Here is a 24,252-nt window from a genome sequence, read left to right on the forward strand (position 1 = left end):
CATTCAACTGCTCTTCCCTTTGCTGTCTCTGACAGAACTACAATGTCATCGGCGAACCTCAAAGTTTTTATTTCTTCTCCGTGAATTTTAATACCTACTCCAAATTTTTCTTTTGTTTCCTTTACTGCTTGCTCATTATACAGATTGAATAGCATCGAGGAGAGGCTACAACCCTGTCTCACTCCCTTCCCAACCACTTCTTCCCTTTCATGTCCCTCGACTCTTATAACTGACATCTGGTTTCTGTACAAATTGTAAATAGCCTTTCGCTCCCTGTATTTTACCCCTGCCAATTTCAGAATTTGAAAGAGAGTGTTCCAGTCAACATTGTCAAAAGCTTTCTGTAAGTCTACAAATGCTAGACACGTAGGTTTGCCTTTACTTAATCTTTCTTCTAAGATAAGTCGTAGGGTCAGTATTGCCTCACGTGTTCCAACATTTCTACGGAATCCAAACTGATCTTCCCCGATGTCAGCTTCTACCAGTTTTTCCATTCGTCTGTAAAGAATTCGCCTTAGTATTTTGCATCTGTGACTTATTAAACTGATAGTTCGGTAATTTTAACATGTCAACACCTGCTTTCTTTGGGATTGTAATTACTATATTATTCTTGAAGTTTGAGGAAATTTCGCCTGTCTCATACATCTTGATGGTAGAGTTTTTTTAGGCCTGGCTCTCCCAAGGCCGTCAGTAGTTCTAATGGAATGTTGTCTACTCCCGGGGCCTTGTTTCGACTTAGGTCTTTCAGTGCTGAAAGGAATCTACCTCACCGAATCGCTATGGTACATGAGTCAATTTGCCACTATAAATCCTTGAGCCAGATGAATCTTGACAAGCCAATATGGCCCGTCCTGCATTTGATAACGCAAAACTTTGCCTTTTGTGCAGAATCTTCGTGCGAGAGGAGCATTATGGCTCTATGCATTATGGGACTTAACATATGAGGTCATCAGTCCCCTACACGTAGAACTACTTAAACCTAACTAACCTAAGAACATCACACACATCCATGCCTGAGGCAGGATTCGAACCTGCGTAGCAGCAGCGCGGTTCCCGTCTAAAGCGAATAGAACCGCTCGGTCACAGCAGCTGGCTGAGGAGCTTTGTTAAAAAAATATCTCATGCATACAAACCATTGTTGCATCCACCTATGTAAGGGGCAGTCAAATGAAAACGAGACATATTAGAGAAAAAATAGTAAATTGTCTATTATTTTAAAAAATAATTGCTATAACTATTAATACATTTTTCCGCTATGAAACAGAACGCTCAGTGCCTTCATGGAAAAATGGTTTTGGTTGCGTAGAGAACCATGATTGTACCCAGGCGTGCACTTGGTTGACCGAAGCACATCGACTACCTCGAAGGTCGTTCGTCAGGGAACAAAAAATATGGAAATAGCCACGGAAGAGGTTGTGACTGTATGGAGAATAAGTAAGAGTCTTGCAGTGAAACTTGTGCAGCTTATTCCGATCGCCGAGGCATGCTGACGGACGACATCATTCTGTTGCAGGATAATTACCCCCCCACACCTTGCAAATGCTGTTCCGACTACTCTATAGTCGTTTCGCTGGGAAGCCCTTACACATCCTCCATACAGTCTTGAACTCTCCCCATGTGATTTCCACGTGCCGCCGATTTGCTTCGGACATAAAAGTGCACGCCTGGATACAATCATGGTTCCGTAGGCAACCGCAAATAATTTTTCCATGAAAGCATTGACCGCCTTGTCTCACAGTGGAGTAAATGTATTAACATTACTGCGATTACTTTTGAAGTAATAAACACTTAACTTACTCTTTCTCATCTGCCTTGCTTTCATTCCACTGCTCCTTATATACAGCTCTCCTTCTACCTTTTGGTCCCCTCCTTCAGATCAACCAACCAAACAACGTTCTCTCTTTCCCGGCATATATGAATGCAGCCACTTTCACACTTTCAATAGCACACTACTTCACACGTTAGGAAAGTACACCTTATGATTTCCACAGCCATGATCATAATAGGACAAAGGTTCAGCTTTGTTCTCCTGAAAAGCTTTCAAAGTGTGCCCAACGTCGGCGCATCTATGCACCTCATTGAGTTAGACCGCTCAGCCGCGAAGAACTTCAGCAGATACACCGTCGTAGCAGACGCTGTAGTGAAAGTCGATCAGTGAGTTTAGAGATGCGAACAAAGATTGCGCGCAGATAATCGACACACAGTGAACTAAGCCCATGGAAGGTGGAAGATATAAAAATATAAGAGACAACTTTTAAGCTTGCAGTTACAATCTCAGTTACAGTTTAATTTTAAACGTGGTTGTGGATGTGCCTATTGTATTTACCAAGTGTTTACATGTTAAAAGAGGTGGTAAAAATTTTTGACGATACAAATTATACGCCGCTCCTCCCGTCGGAGGTTCTAGTCCTACCTCGGGCATGGGTGTGTGTATTGTCCATTAGCTTAAGTTAGATTAAGTAGTGTGTAAGCTTAGGGACCAATGACCTAAGCAGTTTTGTCCTTTAAGATCTTACCACAAATTTACAATTTTTTTTAGAAATTATAAACAAAAATAGAAACAAGGGCAAGAAAATAGCTCTACATTCACTCACAAAAGAAAGTAAGATGAAAACTAGGGTTCCAGGACAAGTACATGGATTCTCTCAAGAAAAGCAAGCTTTCACTCGACGACTCAAGGTTACTATAGAGTTAACACGAAATTTAAAAGAAAAATCTTGTACCTGTTGTTGTACAATTTCTTAAGGTAATGATGCTCCTCTGCAAGGTACTGTTTATATTCTCGTAAGATAGATGGTCTTGCAGAGGTCATGTAGAAAATACGTAACCGACAACCCAAACGTAGCTGTGTTTCAGTGATTGTTCGAACTGCGAGTCAAGTTGAAGGGTGTCCCAGAGGTCGATGGTGTGGAGAAAACGTCTTTTTAAAAGTGCAGTCTCCCTCAATGTCCATTTCCACACATGTATTTGGGCTTCGTATACGAACATATGAGCGATGGAGCCAACCAAATTGGACCTATCGCAGCACAGGTAATAGGTCCAGTTTGGTTGACTCCACCGCTCATATCGCTTATATCGGGCGAACTAATATTGCACCTTCAGCGCGTAGTGGCCGCGTGGTTTGAGTCGCCATGTCACGGATTGCGCGGCCCCTCGCGACTGGAGCAAGTGAGGGGGGAAAATGACAGTGGAATACACAGTATGTTCTGCCATCAATGAAAACGTGGCTTGCGGAGTATAGATGTAAATGTACTGTAATGTGAAAATTATTTTATAACACCATTATTAAGACACTATATTATATGTATACATCCAACTTTCGGAATTAGCTGAATGTCAACCGAAAAGATGAACCTTGCTGTTCTACAAACAACGTAAAACAAAGCAAAAATTTTCAGTAATTTTTTAGAAATTTGTGGTAAGGTCTTATGAAATCAAACTGCTGAGGTCGTCGGTCCCTAAGCTTACACACTACTTAATATAACTTAAACTAACTTACGCTAAGGACGACACACACACACACACACACACACACACACACACACACACACACACACACACACACACATACACGCGCGCGCGCGCGCCCTAGGAAAAACTCGAACCTCCAACGGGGGAAGCCGCGCGAACCGTGACAAGGCCTCAGACGGCTCTGCTACCCCGCACGGCAATTTGCAGTAAAAACGCATGCAGTTATGTCATATCATATCTGTTCAGTATGTAATATACAGTCACAGAATATTATGGTTTCATGAAGACACAAAGCAGTGCAACCGAAACATGTATACACTGCAACATCGAATTGGACAGGTGTCGGTTTGGTTGCTTAGTGTTGCAGCCACCGGAGCAGACGGTTCATTAGCGCTGATTGCGGGGTCTCTAATGAACCTGTTACTGACTGAGCACGTCCAACACGTGGCAGATCGATTGTGTGCCTGAAACGCTACCACTCCAGGAAACTTGTATTCATTGCACCACACAAGACGACGAGTTTTTGTTTTTCTCATTGCGACGTATCGCCAGCATGTTCGTAAAAGAAAAACTGTAACTTCGGCTTATAAAATTTCTCAACCGTGTAACTCGTCCACTTTTCGACCTGAAATGGAATTCTTCGACGCTCAAAATGCTTAAGAATTCAGTTTGGTAAAGTGGATCATTCAAAAGCACACTCAAGCGCCAAAGAAAGTGTTATAAGCATGCGTTTTCAAATACAGAATTATGTAAACAGGCAGAATGCTGCGCTGCGGTCGGCAGCGCCTATAGAAGACAAGTGTCTGGCGCAGCTGTTAGATCGCTTACCGCTGCTACGATGGCAGGTTATCAAGATTTAAATGAGTTTGAACGTGGCGTCATATTCGGCGAGGTAGCGATGAAGTGGGGATTTTCCCGCACCACCACTTCAGGAGTGTGCCGTCAATATCAGCAGTCCGGTTAAACGTCTAATCTCCGACAACGCAAGGGCCGGGAAAGATCCTGCAAAAACGAGATCAACAACGACTGAAGAGAATCGTTCAACGTTAGAGAAGTGCAATCCCTCCACAAATTGCTGCAGGTTTCAGTGCTGGGCCATCAACAAGTGTCAGTGTGCGATCCATTCAACGAAACCTCATCGATATGGGCTTTCGGAGCCGAAGACCCACTCATGTACCCTTGATGACTGCACGACACAAAGCTTTATCCCTCGCCTGTGCCCGTCAACACCGACACTGGCCTGTTGGTGATGGACGTGTATGGGTGTGAAGAAAACCTCTTGAATTGATGGACCCTGCATGTCAGCGAGAGACTGTTCAGGTTGGTGGAGGCTCTGTAATAGTGTGGGATACCTGCAGTTGGATTCATGGGACCCATGACGCGCCTAGATACGACAATGACAGGTGACACGTACGTAAATATCCTGCTACTATGTCTGAACATCGAGCAGCGAATTTCCGAGGGTAAATGTGTCAACGTTGTGCAAAGTACTCTCCGCCACACAACATCAAGTGGCTTGCGGAGTATATGCGCAAGATCAAAAATGATGCCATCTCATAAGCACCAAACTGCAGTTGTAGTCTCAAAGAAAACCATCTATTGACAAATAGCACGGATTCAGAAAATATCGTTCTTGTGCAACACAACAAGCTCTTTTATTCTAGTGTGTAATGAGCGCTATCATCAGACTATCACAAATTGATTCCATATTTTTATATTTCCAGGATCCATTTGAAATCGTTACTCACAAGCGGCTTCTCATTAAATTGCTTGCCTATGGAGCATCGCCTCAGTAGTGGGACCAGATTAGAGACTTCCTGCAAGAAAGATCACAGTTCATAGTAACTGAAGGAAAGTCATCGAGGAAAACAGAAGTGATATTTGCTCTTCCTGACGGAAGTGTTGAAATGTTACAGGCCCTCCGCTCTTCCTGATCTATGTAAACGATTTAGGAGACAATCTGACGGGCCATCTTAGACTGTTTGCAGATGATGCTGTCATTTACCGTCTAGTACAGTCAAGACATCGGTATGACGCAAAAAGTGGAAATTGACCCTAAATAATAAAAAGTGTGCTTCCATCTCACATGAGTACTACCCGTTAAATTTCTGTTACACGATAAATTGCGCAATTCTAAAGGCTGCCAATTCAACTAAATACCTAAGGATAACAACTACGAATAATTTAAACTGGTGAGATGAAATAGACAATATTATGGGCAAGACAAATCAAAGACTGCGTTTTATTGGCAAAACACTTAGAAGATGCAACTTATCTACTAAAGAGACTGCCCACACTACGTCTGTCCGTCCTTTGCTAGAGTACTGTTGTGCAGCAGGGGTTTCTTACTGCCTAGCATTGACAGAGGACATCGAAAAAGCTCAAAGAATGGCTGCTCGTTTTGTATTGTCTCTAAATAGGGGGCAGATTATCATCGTAACTCGCTTGTCGTTTCTCGTTGCGGTGGAACATCAGTCACTAATATTCTCCTCCGAATTCGAAAATGTTCTATTTGACGTCTACCTACAGAGGAAGGAAAGATGATCGTAATAAAGTAAGAGATATGAACATGTCTATCAGATGACTAATGGCGGCATCCGTTTGCAGAGGACTTCCGGAATACTGTTCAACTGATCTTTATCTTAATTGTTGCATTTCAGGAAAGGTTTCTTTATTACAATGTTGAAATCATGTGCAGCGTTTGGTTGCACGAAATATATGTGAAAGGATGTAGGCTAATATTTCGTTATACAGGTAAAATTGTTTCAAAATGACAAAAACATATTTAGATATGAAGTTAGTTAATTTAAGAACTTGAGCTAAGGACTGATATCGTTGTCAAGTAGATAAAAACAGTCTTCTGTTCGAGAGTATTTATTCGTGTCTAAATATTACGAACTGACATCACGTAACACTTCCGGGCTGAGATGCCGTGGTCCATACATCAAACTCTCCCCTGATGCCTCGCATTCGACTGCGGAAGGCATTTTCAGAGGACAAGCGGCGAACTGCAACGAGACCGTGAGTGAGCGCCGTATATATAAGCCATCCAGAGGGCGCCGCAATCAATCACGTGACGTCGGCTGTGCTATAATCTCTGATATTGCCAACTTTCTCAATTGAAATTAATCGATTGTCACGCTGTTGCTGCAATGTTGACGTCCATATCTTATCCACCTTAATGCCTTTATCTTTCCCATTAAAGTTATTGCAGTGTTTGGCAATCTCAATAGCCTCTCTGTACATTCGCGCATACTAATGCGACGTCTTTGCTATGACGGTCGTCTCACTAAATTTTATTTCATGATCACCTTCTTAAAACACATGATCCGCTACAGCCGATTTATCAATATGTCCGAGGCGGCAGTTCCTTTTATGTTCACCCAGACGGGTTTTAACACTCCTTTTTGTTGTACCTATATAGACCTTTCCACAACTGCACGGAATTTTATTGACACCTGGTGTATCTACAGTATGTCGTTTATCTTTCGCGGATCTTAAACATTCTTTTATTTTCGTAGTGAGTCTGAAAACAGTTTCTAAATCGTACTTGCTTAAAATTTTTCCAATGCGGTCACTGGCCTTACTGATAAATGGTAAGAACACTTTCCTCTTGGGTTTGTGTCTATCCTTGTCGGTACTGGTTGACAGTCTAGGGCGTAGTGCACGATCTGTCTCTCTGATGGAAAACTCATTCTTCTTTAAGGTCGCTCTAAGGTATTCAATCTCATCATCTAAGTGAGCTGGTTCACAAATTTTGTGTGCACTGCCTATTAATGTTTTAATCACCCCTCTTCTGGGTGGTGGCTAGAATCTTTCTGCAGATAGCGATCAGTGTGTGTGTCTTTTCTGAAAACCTTATTACCCAATGATCCGTCCTCTCGTTTGATTACAGTCACATGTAAGAAGTTCAGATGGTCATCGATTTTCTTTTCCATTGTCAATTGAATTCTTGGATTAATACTATTCAGCTGTAACAGGAAGGCACCCAGTTCCTCTTCCCCATGGGTCCATATAACAAATGTATCGTCCACATAACGATACCATCTGGCTGGTCTTTTTCTAGCTGTTTGCAGCGACCGTTGTTCAAAGTTCTCCATGAACAAGTTAGCCACAAGTGGATTAAGAGGACTTCCCATAGCCATCCCGTCAATCTGTTCATAAAAAACATTATTATATTGAAAATAAGTTGTTGTAAGACAATGTCTGAATAATGCCAAAATATCACTAGGAACAATGTCCGCTATTCATGTGATTGCTTTGTTCACCGGGATCATGGAAAACGACACCACATCAAAACTGACCAGGGTATCATTAGGGCCCACACTAATTTCCTTAATAATATCGATGAAGTGATATGAATTTTTAACATGACTGTCAGTTCCGCCAACATGAGGTTTCAGCAGCGAGGCATTCTATGATCATTACGAATTGAATTATAAGAGTCGTTACATACATCGTAAAAATACGCTTGGAGGATTGAGAAGTATTAGATGCATAGTCTTTCCTTTATCTATTTAACTTCGTAATTTGTTTCTACATAATCTCAGAACTGGGTACAGGATTCTACTGATAAAGTACGAAGGACTGTTTGGACCCTTGCTTTGAAAATAGAGATTTCAAGACGAACGACTACACAAAGGTATGTAGGAAACGTATTTCTTAACCTTTGTAGAGTAAGTTAAGTTGTAGATTGGCCCTCGGGTCTAAAAGTCGATGAATGTAGAAGATTCTAAGACGACAGAATGTTAATATCTGATTAAGTACAAGAGCATCGTAATGTTTCTGTATCTGTACAGGATTCCTTAAAACGTCGTAAAACTTTAACTCTTATTTTGCATAAAGACCAGACGTAATGGTGAGAATTGGATGTCTTTTTTATAAAACTAAATAAAAGATTTCACATTTATTGTTGAGGAATTGTCAGAAAACCAAATACTTCCTGCACAAACGGCATTTTGTCTGTTACTCCCGTGGAAGCGCCGAGCTAAATAACTCAGTGTAACCGAAACAAGAATTCACCGAAGAACTGTAGTTCTATCGTTAGTAAAAAGAAATAAGTGTCAATCAACGTTTCAAATTATTTATTATCCTGTCACCTGGCCAAATGATAAAAACGATGGCCATCGCAGAAATGTTGAGAATTTCGGAGAAATAAGATTAGATGTAATATCAACATAACAAGTTGTTCAGTTGCTAAAATTAATGCTTGATTCCGGCTTTAAATGAGAAAACCTGCAAATTTCAGCTCCACTTCGTATAGTACATAATGACAAAAACTCAGCTGTTTGCCCTTCTTCACGGGACTTAGATGTTAGTTTGTAACTTTAACAGACATGGGGGCGTGCGCGGTGTATTTGCATCTGTAGTTTGGGGCATTAGGTACACGAAATTAGCGTATTTCAAAGTAGGCTGCCTTTCATTCTGAACGCATAAATCTGAGGCGATGCAACTGACTTTTAATGCTCGCTTTGTCTGTTTCTTCTGGTGCTGGCCTCCTGTGGGCGTCCAGGACCCAGTTCGAGTAAGTATGTGTTGTGTTAAATGTAGCCTTCATTTAATCGCACTTACTGATTTCGCATCACTTCACTGGCACGTATTCGGTAGAATTGTAATAGCAAGATATGCACCTTGAAAAGAGGATTAGTCTTGCACAGAGCTCATGAATGGCTTCTTTATTGTAATACAGCACAAGATAGCACGATGCATTTCCAATAATATTATATTTCCAAATACGTAAATTCAGGTAGACATTCGATCGCCACCTATATGCTATAATAGTTTTTCTAATTATCTTTACTCTTTTGAATCTGACAGATGATAAACATTAGGAAAAATGTATTTTACCATGTCCACATCGTCGGACGTTCTGGAAATTTCATTAACATCAGATATGAAGGTTATGCAATACAGTAATCATCCGAATATGCCAGCGTAGATTTCAATAGACTGACTCATTTATAGCACCACTGCGACTGAATCTCCTAGTATCTCATCACACGACAGAGAAGAATGGAAAACTGCCATCGAAGAACACTGACTAGTAAGTGAATTGTTTCTGTGACTCTTTCCTACTACTATTCCATTCCGTTTCTTATAGACGAATTACGCGATAACTTAGTACCCGCTGCTTCACTCGCGCTGAATGTATGGTTTGCACAGAGTTTGTTTTCACTTAAACGAATGTATACGTTCTTCATAAATTGCAACATCTTCTAAACTTTGCATCGCAATTAAGGCCATAGAAGCTTGGTTTTTTTCCGAATGTACCTCTGACCCTAAAGTGATTCTGGCAACGGGAGACGGAGGTCTTTGTTAATCTGCGTTTTGAGCTCTTTTCATGATCTTTCACTAGAAACTTTCATCTCGTAACACATATTTCTTCAAAGTCAAATACTATTTCATAGAATTAGTTTTAAAAGTATTTTAATATAACGAAATATTTTCATAAAAATTTTCATCCCTTCGGTGTTGAATTTCCAAAAAACACTGAAACACGTGTTCTATTTATTTCGAACACAGAAGAAAAATACAAATTTCCAGAGATTTAGCTTTAAAAATTCTTTCTCAAAGAAATATTTCCATAAAAGCTTCTATCCCCTATTTTATCCCCTTAGGGGTTGAATTTCCAAAAACACTAAAACATGCATTTTTCACGTTTAAACGAGATGTCAGATACATGATTTATTTTCGATTTTATTTTATCGAAAATAAATCATGTATCTGACTATATGACTCTCTGACAGAGAAACCAAATACCAATTTCTGTACTTCTAGCGTCAAAATTGCCTTGTTGCTGACATTTAAAAAAACGTTTCATCTTGTATTTTACGCTCTAGGAAATGGAATTTCAAACAATCCCTAACTAAATGATGCCTATAGAATAAGATTAACATCCTCTGTAAATTTCAAGTTTTTGCTCTTATCGATTTGGACTGGGCGAAGATAAGTCAGTCAGGAAACTCCCTTTTACCCATAATGGAAGGGAACACAATACATGAGATACTTCATCCTACAGCTGCATACACTAATCTGCAATTGAAGTGGACGCGGTTACTGTACTGGAAGAGATCGCTCCTATCGACTATCTAAGAAGATTCTCGAAAGGATTGATATTTATTACTAGACGGCAGCGTGCCACAAGAAGACGGACTTTACCTGTTTTCCATTGTCTGTCGTTATCAGGGTGTCACGTTTGCGAAAACCGACCTGTTCCATGAGAAAGAGTTTTCCCAAAAATCTGCTTATTCTGAGACTTCACGAAAACTTATTTTCTTCGACATGTGTTTTTATGCTCGTGGTTAGCGAATCCTGTACTAGCTAGCAACATACAAACATTAGAGATGATTACAAGAAAGAACATCTATCATTTTCTATTCTTCCCATAAAGAGGACTGATCTCTCCTTCCCAACTATGACGGGCTGTGAATCACTTACTCGAATATGGAACACACATGTAGTCATGTCAATCACAGAAAAATAAACATTTGCTGTCATAAGATTTAAGATTAGATATGTTCTACTCGATACACAAGAAAATTTCTAAAGACGTCACACCACATTAAAAGTTTACAAAAAACCTTACCACGCAGGTGCCTTTCTACACTTGCGCCCTAGTCCTTGTTAGCACAAAATCAAAGTTTTTTTCGATACGTTTTTACATCGTGTCCCCATGCGGTTCCAAACGAATGCTACGGCAGAATAGCTGTTGTTATCGATTTTCTCCGATCACAATCGGTATGTATCACAAACCACAATTCAATAAATGTCACACATTAAACTTCCAAATTCGACAAAAGAATGTATGTGTACTGGACTGATTGTGAGTTACATTAAAAAGGTGAAGTATACTTTTTTGACGTGGGGAAACACGGACGCTATGCAAGATCAATAAAAATCACTAAACAAATGAGTGGATTGGAGGAATGAAAAACAGTGCTGGCAAATAACGTATAAACACATATCCAGGGCATATTTTGCGGAACGCCGGGATAGACGGATACTGTAGGACGCCTTCCAAATAGGTCTCGCTCAACTCTTCGGTTGTGAGGAGAAGTAATGCCTACAAAGATCTGAAAAAAATCATGGGATTGTGATATGCATATATGCAGTTTGTGCAGTATCACCTACACAAGGTAAAAAAGGGCAGTGCGTTGGCGGAGCTGTCATCTGTACCCAGGTGATTAATGTGAAAAGTTTTCCGACGTGATTACAGCCGCGCGATGGGAATTAACAGACTTTGGACGCGCAGTGGTAGTGGGAGCTATACACATGAGGCATTCCATTTCGGAAACAGTAGGGAATTCAATATTCCGCGATCACCAGTGTCAAGAGTATGCCGAGAATACCAGATTTCAGGGATTACCTCTCATTACGGACAACGCAGAGGCCGACAGCCTCTTCAGAGAGTAGCGGCGTTTGCTTGGAGTTGTCAGTACTGACAGACAAGCAACATCACATGAAATAACCGCTGAAATCAAAGTGGGGAGTATAACGAGCGTATACGTTAGCACAGTGTGGCGAAATCTGTCATTAATGGGCTACGGCAGCAGGCGACCGATGCAAGTTCTTTTGCTAACACCATGATATCACCTTCAGTGCTCTCCTGGGCTCGTAGCCATATCGGTTGAACCCTATACGTCTGGAAAACCGTGGCCTGATCAGATTAGTCCAGATTTTAGTTGGTGACGGCAGATTTAAGTGTAGCGCAGACCCCACGAAGCCATGGATCAAATTGCCAAGCTGGTGGTGGTCCACATTGGTGTGGGTTGTGTTTGCATGGAATGCTCCAACTGAACAGATCACTGACTGGAAAGGGATAGGTTCGGCTACCTGGAGACCATTTGCAGCCATTAGTGGGCTTCATGTTCTCAAACAACGATGGAATTCTTGTGGATTACAATGCGCCAGTCACCGGGCCACAACTATTCGTGACTGGATGGACGAACTTACTGGGCAATTCGAGGGATTAATTTTGACATCCGGATCGCACGACGTGAATCCCGAAGAAAATTTATCGGAGATAATCGAGAGATCAGTTCGTGCACAAAATCCTGTATCAGCAACACTTTTGCAATTATGGACACTTAGAGAGGCAACATGGTTCAATATATCTGCAGAGGACTTCCAAATTCAGCCGAAATTTTTACAAAGGCACAGACGGTGTTTAGAAAGGATCGATTGCATGCAACCAGTGGTGGCGTGTTTGCCGCTGTTAGTAGTAGATTATCCTGTAGTGAAGTAGAAGTGGATGATAGTTCCTGTGAAATATTATGGGTGGAGGTTACACTCAATAACCGAGATAGGTTAATAATTGGCTCCTTTTACCGACCTCCCGACTCAGCAGCATTAGTGGCAGAACAGCTGAGAGAAAATTTGGAATACATTTCACATAAGTTTTCTCAGCATATTATTGTCTTAGGTGGAGATTTCAATTTACCAGATATAGACTGGGATACTCAGATGTTTAGGACGCGTAGTAGGGACAGAGCATCGAGTGACATTATACTGAGTGTACTATCAGAAAATTACCTCGAGCAATTAAACAGAGAACTGACTCGTGGAGATAACATCTTGGACCTACTGATAACAAACAGACTCGAACTTTTCGACTCTGTAAGTGCAGAACAGGGAATCAGTGATCATAAGGCCGTTGCAGCATCCCTGAATATGGAAGTTAATAGGAATATAAAAAAAGGGAGGAAGGTTTATCTGTTTAGCAAGAGTAATAGAAGGCAGATTTCAGACTACCTAACAGATCAAAACGAAAATTTCTGTTCCGACACTGACAATGTTGAGTGTTTATGGAAAAAGTTTAAGGCAATTGTAAAATGCGTTTTAGACAGGTACGTGCCGAGAAAAACGGTGAGGGACGGGAAAAACCCACCGTGGTTCAACAACAAAGTTAGGAAACTACTGCGAAAGCAAAGAGAGCTTCACTCAAAGTTTAAACGCAGCCAAAACCTCTCAGAGAAACAGAACCTAAACAATGTCAAAGTTAGCGTAAGGAGGGCTATGCGCGAAGCGTTCAGTGAATTCGAAAGTAAAATTCTATGTATCGAATTGACAGAAAATCCTAGGAAGTTCTGGTCTTAAGTTAAATCAGTAAGTGGCTCGAAACAGCATATCCAGACACTCCGGGATGATGATGGCTTTGTAACAGAGGATGACACGCGTAAAGCTGAAATACTAAACACCTTTTTCCAAAGCTGTTTCACAGAGGAAGACCGCACTGCAGCTCCTTCTCTAAATCCTCGCACAAATGAAAAAATGGCTGACATCAAAATAAGTGTCCAAGGAATAGAAAAGCAACTGGAATCACTCAACAGAGGAAAGTCCACTGGACCTGACGGAATACCAATTCGATTCTACACAGAGTACGCGAAAGAACTTGCCCCACTTCTAACAGCCGTGTACCGCAAGTCTCTAGAGGAACGGAAGGTTCCAAATGATAGGAAAAGAGCACAGGTACTCCCAGTCTTCAAAAAGGGTCGTCGAGCAGATGCGCAAAACTATAGACCTATATCTCTGACGTCGATCTGTTGTAGAATTTTAGAACATGTTTTTTGCTCGAATATCATGTCGTTTTTGGAAACCCAGAATCTACTCTGTAGGAATCAACATGGATTCCGGAAACAGCGATCGTGTGAGACCCAACTCGATTTATTTGTTCATGAGACCCAGAAATTATTAGATACAGGCTCCCAGGTAGATGCCATTTTCCTAGACTTCCTGAAGGCGTTCGTTACAGTTCCGCACTGTCGCCTGATAAACAAAGTAAGAGCCTACGCAATATCAGACCAGCTGTGTGGCTGGATTGAAGAGTTTTTAGCAAACAGAACACAGCATGTTGTTATCAATGGAGAGACGTCTACAGACGTTAAAGTAACCTCTGGCGTGTCACAGGGGAGTGTTATGGGACCATTGCTTTTCACTATATATAAATGACCTAGTAGATAGTGTCGGAAGCTCCATGCGGCTTTTCGCGGATGATGCTGTAAGTATACAGAGAAGTTGCAGCATTAGAAAATTGTAGCGAAATGCAGGAAGATCTGTAGCTGATAGGCACTTGGTGTAGGGAGTGGCAACTGACCCTTAACATAGACAAATGTAATGTATTGCGAATACATAGAAAGGATACTTTATTGTATGATTATATGATAGCGGAACAAACACTGGTAGCAGTTACTTCTGTTAAACATCTGGGAGTATGCGTGCGGAACGATTTGAAATCATATAAAATTAATTGTTGGTAAGGCGGGTACCTGGTTGAGATTCATTGGGAGAGTCCTTAGAAAATGTAGTCCATCAACAAAGGAGGTGGCTTACAAAACAATCGTTCGACCTATACTTGAGTATTGCTCATCAGTGTGGGATCCGTACCAGGTCGGGTTGACGGAGGAGATAGAGAAGATCCAAAGAAGAGCAGCGCGTTTCGTCACAGGCTTATTTGGTAACCGTGATAGCGTTACGGAGATGTTTAGCAAACTCAAGTAGTAGACTCTGCAAGAGAGGCGCTCTGCATCGCGGTGTAGCTTGCTCGCCACGTTTCGAGAGGGTGCGTTTCTGGATGAGGTATCTAATATATTGCTTCCCCCTACTTATACCTCCCGAGGAGAGCAGGAATGTAAAATTAGAGAGATTCGAGCGCACACGGAGGCTTTCAGACAGTCATTCTTCCCGCGAACCATAAACGACTGGAACAGAAAAGGGAGGTAGTAACAGTGGCACGTAAAGTGCCCTCCGCCACACACCGTTGGGTGGCTTGCGGAGTATTAATGTAGATGTCGATGTAGAACGACTTGTTGAGACCATGGCTAGTCGAGTTGCTGCATTACTCCGGACAAAAGGAGGTCCGACACGATATTAGGAGATATCCCGTGACTTTTGTCACCTCAGTGTGTAAGTCAGAGCCATTGCTTATTTCAGTCAGTCCATCTCTTCATGCAAATAACACAAAACCTGCCACCTGGAAATGCTGCTGATCCAAAGGTGCACGGGTATAACAAATCATTATCTTCTACACTACTGGCCATTAAAATTGCTATACCGAGAAGAAATGCAGATGATAAACGGGTATTCATTGGACAAATATATTATACTAGAACTGACATGTGATTACATTTTCACGCAATTGGGGTGCACAGATCCTGAGAAATCAGTGCCCAGAACAACCACCTCTGGCCGTAATAACGGCCTTAATACGCCTGGGCATTGAGTCATAGTTTGGATGGCGCGTAAAGGTACAGCTGCCCATGCAGCTTCAACACGATACCACAGTTCATCAAGAGTAGTGACTGGCGTGTTGTGACGAGCCAGTTGCTCGGCCACCATTGACCAGACAATTGCTAAGAGATATGGAAAATGTGCTGGTCAGGGCAGCAGTCGAACATTTTCTGTATCCAGAAAGGCCCGTACAGGACCTGCAACATGCGGTCGTGCATTATCCTGCTGAAATGTAGGGTTTCGCAGGGATCGAATGGAGGGTAGAGCCACGGGTCGTAACACATCTGAAATGTAACGTTCATTGTTCAAAGTGCCGTCAATGCAAACAATAGGTGACCGAGACGTGTAACCAATGGCACCCCATACCATCACGACGGGTGATAGGCCAGTATGGCGATGACGAATACACACTTCCAATGTGCGTTCGCCACGATGTCGCCACACACGGATGCGACCATCATGATGCTGTAAACAGAACTTGGATTCATCCGAAAAAATGACGTTTTGCCATTCGTGCACCCAGGTTCGTCGTTGAGTACACCATCCCAGGTGCTCCTGTATGTGATCAGCGTCAAGGGTAACCGTAGCCATGGTCTCCGAGCTGATAGTCCATGCTGCTGCTAACGCCGTCGAACTGTTCGTGCAGATGGTTGTTGTCTTGCGAACGTCTCCATTTGTTGACTCAGGGCAGAGACGTGGCTGCACGAGCCGTTACAGCCATGCGGATAAGATGCCTGTCATCTCGACTGCTAGTGATACGAGGCCGTTGGGATCCAGCACGGCGTTCCGTATTACCCTCCTGAACCCACGGATTCCATATTCTGCTAACTGTAATTGGATCTCGACCAACGCGAGCAGCAGTGTCGAAGTGCGATAAACCGCAATCGCGGTAAGCTACGATCCGACCTTTATCAAAGTCGGAAACGTGATGGCACGCTTTTCTCCTCCTTACACGAGGCATCAAAACAACATTTTCACCGGGCAACGCCGGTCAACTGCTGTTTGTGTATGAGAAATCAGTTGGAAACTTTTCTTATGTCAGCTCGTTGTAGGTGTTGCCACCGGCGTCAACCTTGTGTGAATGCTCTGAAAAGCTAATTATTTGCATATCACCACATCTTCCTCCTGTCAATTAAATTTCGCGCCTGTAGCACGTCATCCTCGTTGTGTAGCAGTTTTAATACCCCCCCCCCCCCCCACCTCCCTCCTTGACGTAATGAAAAACACTGCAACATTCCTATAAACATCCTATTCCCACTGGCCTCAGAGTAATCAACAGCCAGAAAAGTGACTCTGAGATAATTATTGATATATTAGGCACATAATTGTATTTTTAAACTTGATATATAATTTAAATGTGCTAATTATTTCAGAATAATTTGTTAAGTAATCACATTTCGGGCATACGGCTGCGAAAATACTACCTCTTCCACTGCCGCCGACCGGCATCTGTGACTGCATGCGCATTACCTCCGAGGTGGATTACATATGGTCGCGCTTGGCAGCCTGTCGGCTGTCTTGCTTCGCACTCTGAGGATGCCCGGACAGTACGCGGCCGAAATATCAGTGGAAGACGTAGTATTTGCGGGGCTGCTTGACCAAAATTTACGCCGTGAAAATTTAATAGTGCACAACAAGATGTTAACTAATTTTGTAAATGGTAACTACAACGAACTCAGCAGTGATCCATAATAGGTGAACGTTCTGGAACCAAAAATATACCTGTAAATTTTATTTAATCATATTACAGCTGGTATAACAAATTATTTTATTAGTTATTGATTTCAAATGTAGCACTCAAACGCACTGCTTGTAGTTCATAAATATAATTAATCAGCTTCACAGGTTGGACAATGTAAGAAATTCGTCACTACATAATGTACCTTCCAAAACGGAGCTTAACGAAGTGTTGCTTACAATGTTGACAAGTCATCTTGGCGCTTAGTTCCACGTTTTCACTTTGTCAGCTCCTCACTGTCTTTGTTGGTCGGGCCACAGAGGGTGCTGCTTGCCCTATGTATGTATAGCATATAATGCTTCTGCAATCTTAATCAGTTACTCCTGACAGACCATCATACTTTGGAATCATTCAAACGATTATTCCTGAGTGCTGTGATTTCCATAAGCGTTTGTATACAGCGTGGTCAGAAGTATTCTGAAACTTTGTACGAGTGCTGGAGGCTAGGTTGTTCTGAGAAATTATTCTCACAAAAAAAATCGATTAGATGTGTAATTTCATAGTTAATTAGCTTTGATGTTAGCCAATCATGCCGTTGCGTGAGCAAAGTCAAACGACGCGCCAGAGAAAGTGTCGCCAAAAGTGATCTTGGTTTCGTTTCGTAAAGCCGAACAAGACACCGATTTAGCCGGCCGCTGTGATCGAGCGGTTTTAGGTGCTTCAGTCCAGAAACCACGCTGCTGCTAGGGTTGCAGGTTCGAATCCTGCCTCGGACATGGATGTGTGTGATGTTCAAAAATGGTCAAATGTGTGTGAAATCTGATGGGACTAAACTGCTAAGGTCATCAGTCCCTAAGCTTACACACTACTTAACCTAAATTATCCTAAGAACAAACACACACACACATGCCCGAGGGAGGACTCTAACCTCCGCCGAGACTAGCCGCACAGCCCATGACTGCAGCCCCTAGGCCGCTTGGCTAATCCCGCGCGGCTGTGGGTGATGTCCTTAAGTTAGTTAGGTTTAAGTAGTTCAAAGTCTAGGAGACAAATGACCTCAGATATTAAGTCCCATAGTGCTTAGGTCCATTTGAACCATTTGACACCGATTCAAATCCTAAGCTTAGGACGGTAGTAAGGATCAAACCGGACTCAAAGGTTCAGATGCCTCATGCGCTATAATCTACGCAGTGAGAACAAAAGACACTAACTGTATCTGACGAGCCCCTTGAACTTGTGGGCCCAACAGCATTCTTTGCTATCTTCATTTTGTTATCAATTATTTCACAAGACAACCTATCTTGCAAAATCCTTACAAGTTTTTCTGACTCTTTCTGGCCACCTGTATAATTGTTTGAATGATTAAAGGCCTACATCAACACATTCGGCCTCTCAGTTCATCTATTCACTCTTTAGATTATTTATATTTATTACATTAATCTCCAGTGGCCGTTGTGGTCTAGCGGGTAGAGCAACAAGCTACAGCCCTATAGGTCCCGGTTTCACTCTCGGTTAGGGGAGGGGACTTATTTCTCGTTCCAGTCCACAGATTCACTCTGCCTGCTATGAAATGAGTACCGAGATTCCTTCTCAGGGATAAAGGGCAGCCAGGACGATAGGGCCGCCTCCATCCCTCACCTAGTGTCTGCAACCAGGCCATTAGCTGGGTCACGATCTTGGGCCACAGACTTCACCCCCACTTTACATCAAAGGGAACATGCCACCCCAGAGCTGTATGAGGCTTACCAGACAAGCAGGACACTGTATGGGCGGACTTATAATACCCTGCCCGATCGTGGGTTCCCAAACAGAGCATATTAATATTTCATTTTAAATTTGGCTGACGAACGGATGCTCGTGTTACCGCTGACTAAGATAAGGTTTGGCAAGAACCAAGACAAGCAGTACACATATACATCTGCATGGTTACTCTGAATTTCACACTTAAGTGTCTGGCAGAGGGTTCATCGAACCATTTTCATGCTACTTCTCTACCATTCCATTCTCGAATGGTGCTTGGGAAATCTTTCCGTTCGAGATCTGATTTCTCTTATTTTATTATGATTATCATTTCTCCCTATGTAGATGGGTGTCAACAAAATATTTTCGCATTCGGAACAGAAAGTTGGTGATCGAAATTTCGTAAATAGATCTGGCGCCAAAGAATACCGTCTTTGTTTCAGTGACTGCCACCCCAACTCGCGTATCATATCAGTGACACTCTCGCCCCCATTGCAAGTTAACACGAAACGAGCTATCCTTCTTTGCGCTTTTTCGATGTCCTCCGTTAATCCTACCTGATAAGGATCCGACACCGCGCAGCAATATTCCAGCAGAGGACGGACAAGTGTAGTGTAGGCTGTCTCTTTAGTGGGTTTGTCGCATCTTCTAAGTGTTCTGGCAACAAAACGCAGTCCTTGTTTCGCCTTCCCCACAATATTATCTACGTGGTGTTTCCAATTTAAGTTACTCGTAATTGTAATTCCTAGGTATTTATTCGAGTTGACTGCCCTTAGATTTGTGTGATTTATCGTATATCCAAAATTTATCGCATATCTTTTAGCATCCACGTGGATTACCTCGCACTTTTCTTTTCTTTAGTACCAATTGCCACTTTTGGCACCAAACAGAAGTTCTCGCTAGATCATTTTGTAATTGGAATTGATCGTCTGATGATTTTACTAGACGGTAAATTATAGCGTCATCTGCAGACAATCTAAGGGGCTGCACAGATTATCACCTAGGTCATTTAGAAACTCTTGCTGTGTGCGGACGGGTGCTATCTTGCTGAAAAATAAGCCCAGGACGGTTTGCCATAAATGGAAACAAAACGGGACATAGAATATTGTCGACCTGTAGCTGCGCTGTAAGGGTAGCGGATAACAACCAAAGAGGTCTTGCTGTGAAGTTAAATGGCACCCCACAACCCTAGTCCTGGTTGTTGGACCAGGTAGATGTCCAACCACTGTCCAGGGCGTCTCCACACAAATCTTCGCTGGTGTTCATGGCTGAGTTCAATGCGCGACTCATCACTGGAGACAGTTCAGCTCCAGTCAGTGAGATTCCAGTGCGAATGCGCCCCATACTACTCCAAACTGGCCTGTCGATCTACAGAGGTCAATGGGAGTCGCCCAACTGCCGGTGTGACCACAGTCCACTTTCTGTGAGCCGCCTATCAATGGTCCTTGTTGGCACTGTAGCACCAACTGCACGTTGGTTCGATAATGATGTTGATTAATACGGGTATCTGAGTCCTTCTCCGACGATTGCTCGGCTAACTCGTTCTGTCGTCTCTCCAGATTGATCGCTTCCTTCTTGCCACTGTGTTCCGCTATGTTTCATCCATTTCGCCCAACATTGTCGCATATTGACATCGCTCCTATTCAAATGTCAATCGATTTGCTGATTTCTCCAATTGGATTCTTTGAGCCTAAAGCACACGTCCTCTCTCAGATGCTCACATCTGAATATATTGTTCACGCCCCTGCCCTACTGAGTACACTAAATGAAATTCTCAAAGATTTTGGGTCCTGGTATCGACAAGTCCCCTGTTTACCAGCTGCGAGGTTCGCTTCAGCGTCACATATTCTTCCAGCGGCCACCAAAGTTCACAGTTTTGCATATCTAGGTGAATATCAGTTTGTGACCAATTTGCATAACTACTCAAAATGGTTCAAATGGATCTGAGCACTATGGGACTTAACATTTATGGTCATCAGTCCCCTAGAACTTAGAACTACTTAAACCTAACTAACCTAAGAACATCACACAACACCCAGCCATCACGAGGCAGAGAAAATCCCTGACCCCCTCCCCCGCCCCCTCCCGGGAATCGAACCCGGGCGTGGGAAGCGAGAACGCTACCTCACGACCACGAGATGCGGTCGCATAACTACTCCTTGGTGAGTCATTTTGTTTTCTTACAGTGAATAATAAGGAAACATAAAGGATGAAAGACCATTGACGACGTAATTAAGAGAATATCCACTAAGACGCTCTAGCGTTTTGATATAATTAAGACTTAAAACCAGCGGTGATAAAGGCGTTTTCTATTGAAATACGTAACTGTCATTTGTTTTCCAATCTAAATGTGTGAAAAATTATGGTAAATTATTTTGAGTTGTTACGTCGCCTAATATTCCTCATCCAATTTCTAGACACTCATGACTCATCCCGTGTCCCCAGGTGATTGAACTCTGTCGAAAGCCATTGTCACCTGCACTTACAAAGGGCTGTTTTGCAGTGCTTTCTTGAAAACGGGCAGTTGGTTAAAACCTCCAGACTGCCATTTGTGGATCGTTGACAATAGCTAAATACTGATACTGAAAGAGAAGGGGGATTTTATAAAAATATTACTGTTGTTGTGCCGCCGCAATGCTTCCTGATGGTTGTTTGAGTTCTTCGCGCGGCATGTCTGGGTGTTTGCCTCACCGTTATTCGTACCGAATTCATTCATAGACATTTCAACTACAGGGTGGTTATAATGAAAGTTCCGCTGCTTGAGACAGCCCCATGAAATAAAAGTGGCCGCTGGACATGAAACTTTGTGGGAACGTTTGTAATGACAAGCGGAAGAGAAATAACGAATAAACTATAGAAAGAAACACATTTTAATTTCCTTATGAGAGAAAACATTTGTTAATTGCGTGCCACGTTCGCGTTCCACGCTACAAACGTTGCTCATTGTGGCGACCATCCGCATTCACGACAGCCTGGGACCGCTGCAGAGATAGCATTTCATAATTAACCGCAGCACTTCTCGAACGGTGGACCACTGCCTGCACTGCATGGGGAGATCGCACATTGCGTCCAGCATTCTCTGTCACGGCACAGTAACGTTTTCAACTATTTGTGGAACAATTAGCCCCCGGCCTCAAGCATGAGCAGTTCCCAAATCACCAGTTCAATCGAATTTCACATTGTGTTCTTCAATCCCGGAGAGGAAAGAAGACCTATCGGTATCCTTTAATGCATCGATAGTCACGAAGAGCAGCACCACTATTGCTGTTGTTTTGATAAAACAACGTTATGAGTAAAGCCCTGCACACTTTGTCCAGACCCATGTTGATTGCCTCAAACTGTAATGCACACTGATGCTTGTGTACCCACCAAAACATCGCCGTACCAGTACCGGCGCCAAATGGCAAGTCATGACACCAACCCTAGCAGTAACGCAATCCTGCAGCGTACGGTCTGAACACTATTATTATACATTTGGGTACCCATAAGGTAAATAGTTTTCCTTCAACATTGCCTCAAATAGCGGAAATTTAATAATAACGACCCTGCACGTTTCGGACTCTTCAGCCACAACTAATACTACTTCAGAGTAGCATTTTCATGTTATTAAAAATGCAAATTCTGGCCACGTCCATCTTGGTGCTCCGCTACATAACATTTTATACTTCCTCTTGCGTGTGTGTGGTATTTGTGCTGTTTAATGCCTTTTTTTTATTTTCCTCCCAGTTTCGCCTATATACAGAGTGGTCCATTGATAGTGACGAGTCCAAATATCTCATGAAATAAGATCAAACGTAAAAACTACAAAGAACGAAACTCGTCTAGCTTGAAGGGGGAAACCAGATGGCGCTATGGTTGGCCCGCTAGTTGGCGCTGCCTTAGGTCAAACGGATATCAACTGCTTTTTTAAAATAGGAACCCCCATTTCTATTACATGTTCGTGCAGTACGTAAAGAAATATGAATATTTTAGTTGAACCACTTTTTTCGCTTTGTGATAGATGCCGCTGTAATAATCACAAACGTATAAGTATGTGGTATCACGTAACATTCCGCCAGTGCGGACGGTATTTGCTTCGTGATACAGTACCTGTGTTAAAATGGACCGTTTACCAATTGCGGAAAAGGTCGATATGGTGTTGATGGATGGCTATTGTGATCAAAATACCCAACGGGCATGTCGTACAGGTATGTATGCTGCTTGGTATCCTGGACGACATCATCCAAGTGTCCGGACCGTTCGCCGGATAGTTACGTTATTTAAGGAAACAGGAAGTGTTCAGCCACATGTGAAACGTCAACGACGACCTGCAACAAATGATGATGCCCAAGTAGATGTTTTAGCTGCTATCGCGGCTAATCCGCACATCAGTAGCAGACAAATTGCGAGAGAATCGGGAATCTCAGAAACGTCGGTGTTGGGAATACTACAGCAACATCTATTGCACCCGTACAATATTTATATGCACCAGGAATTGCATGGCGACGACTTTGAACTTCGTCTACAGTTCTATTTAGCGACGAAGCGTCATTCACCAACAACGGTAACGTAAATGGGCATAATATGCACTATTGGGCAACGGAAAATCTAAGATGGTTGCGACAAGTGGAACATCAGCTACCTTGGCGGGTGAATGTATGGTGCGACAATATAGAAGGAAGGATAATTGGCCCCCATTTTGTTGTTGTTGTTGTTGTTGTTGTGGTCTTCAGTCCTGAGACTGGTTTGATGCAGCTCTCTATGCTACTCTATCCTGTGCAAGCCTCTTCATCTCCCAGTACCCACTGCAACCTACATCCTTCTGAATCTGCTTAGTGTATTCATCTCTTGGTCTCCCTCTACGATTTTTACCCTCCACGCTGCCCTCCAATGCTAAATTGGTGATCCCTTGATGCCTCAAAACATGTTCTACCAACCGGTCCCTTCTTTTTGTCAAGTTGTGCCACAAACTCCTCTTCTCCCCAATTCTAATCAATACCTCCTCATTAGTTATGTGATCTACCCATCTAATCTTCAGCATTCTTCTGTAGCACCACATTTCGAAAGCTTCTATTCTTTTCTTGTCGAAACTAGTTATTGTCCATGTTTCACTTCCATACATGGCTACACTCCATACAAATACTTTCAGAAACGACTTC

General features: G+C 42.6%; 1 protein-coding gene across 3 annotated transcripts in view; it reads left to right on the top strand.

Moving 5' to 3' along the window:
• LOC126283934 (synaptotagmin-7-like) overlaps positions 1–24,252 on the top strand; it is a 451,578-nt gene that overhangs the window by 353,634 nt on the left and 73,692 nt on the right. The gene's annotated exons all lie outside the window — the stretch shown is intronic.

This window comes from Schistocerca gregaria, chromosome 8, assembly GCF_023897955.1.
Source record: "Schistocerca gregaria isolate iqSchGreg1 chromosome 8, iqSchGreg1.2, whole genome shotgun sequence".
Lineage (NCBI taxonomy): Eukaryota > Metazoa > Arthropoda > Insecta > Orthoptera > Acrididae > Schistocerca > Schistocerca gregaria.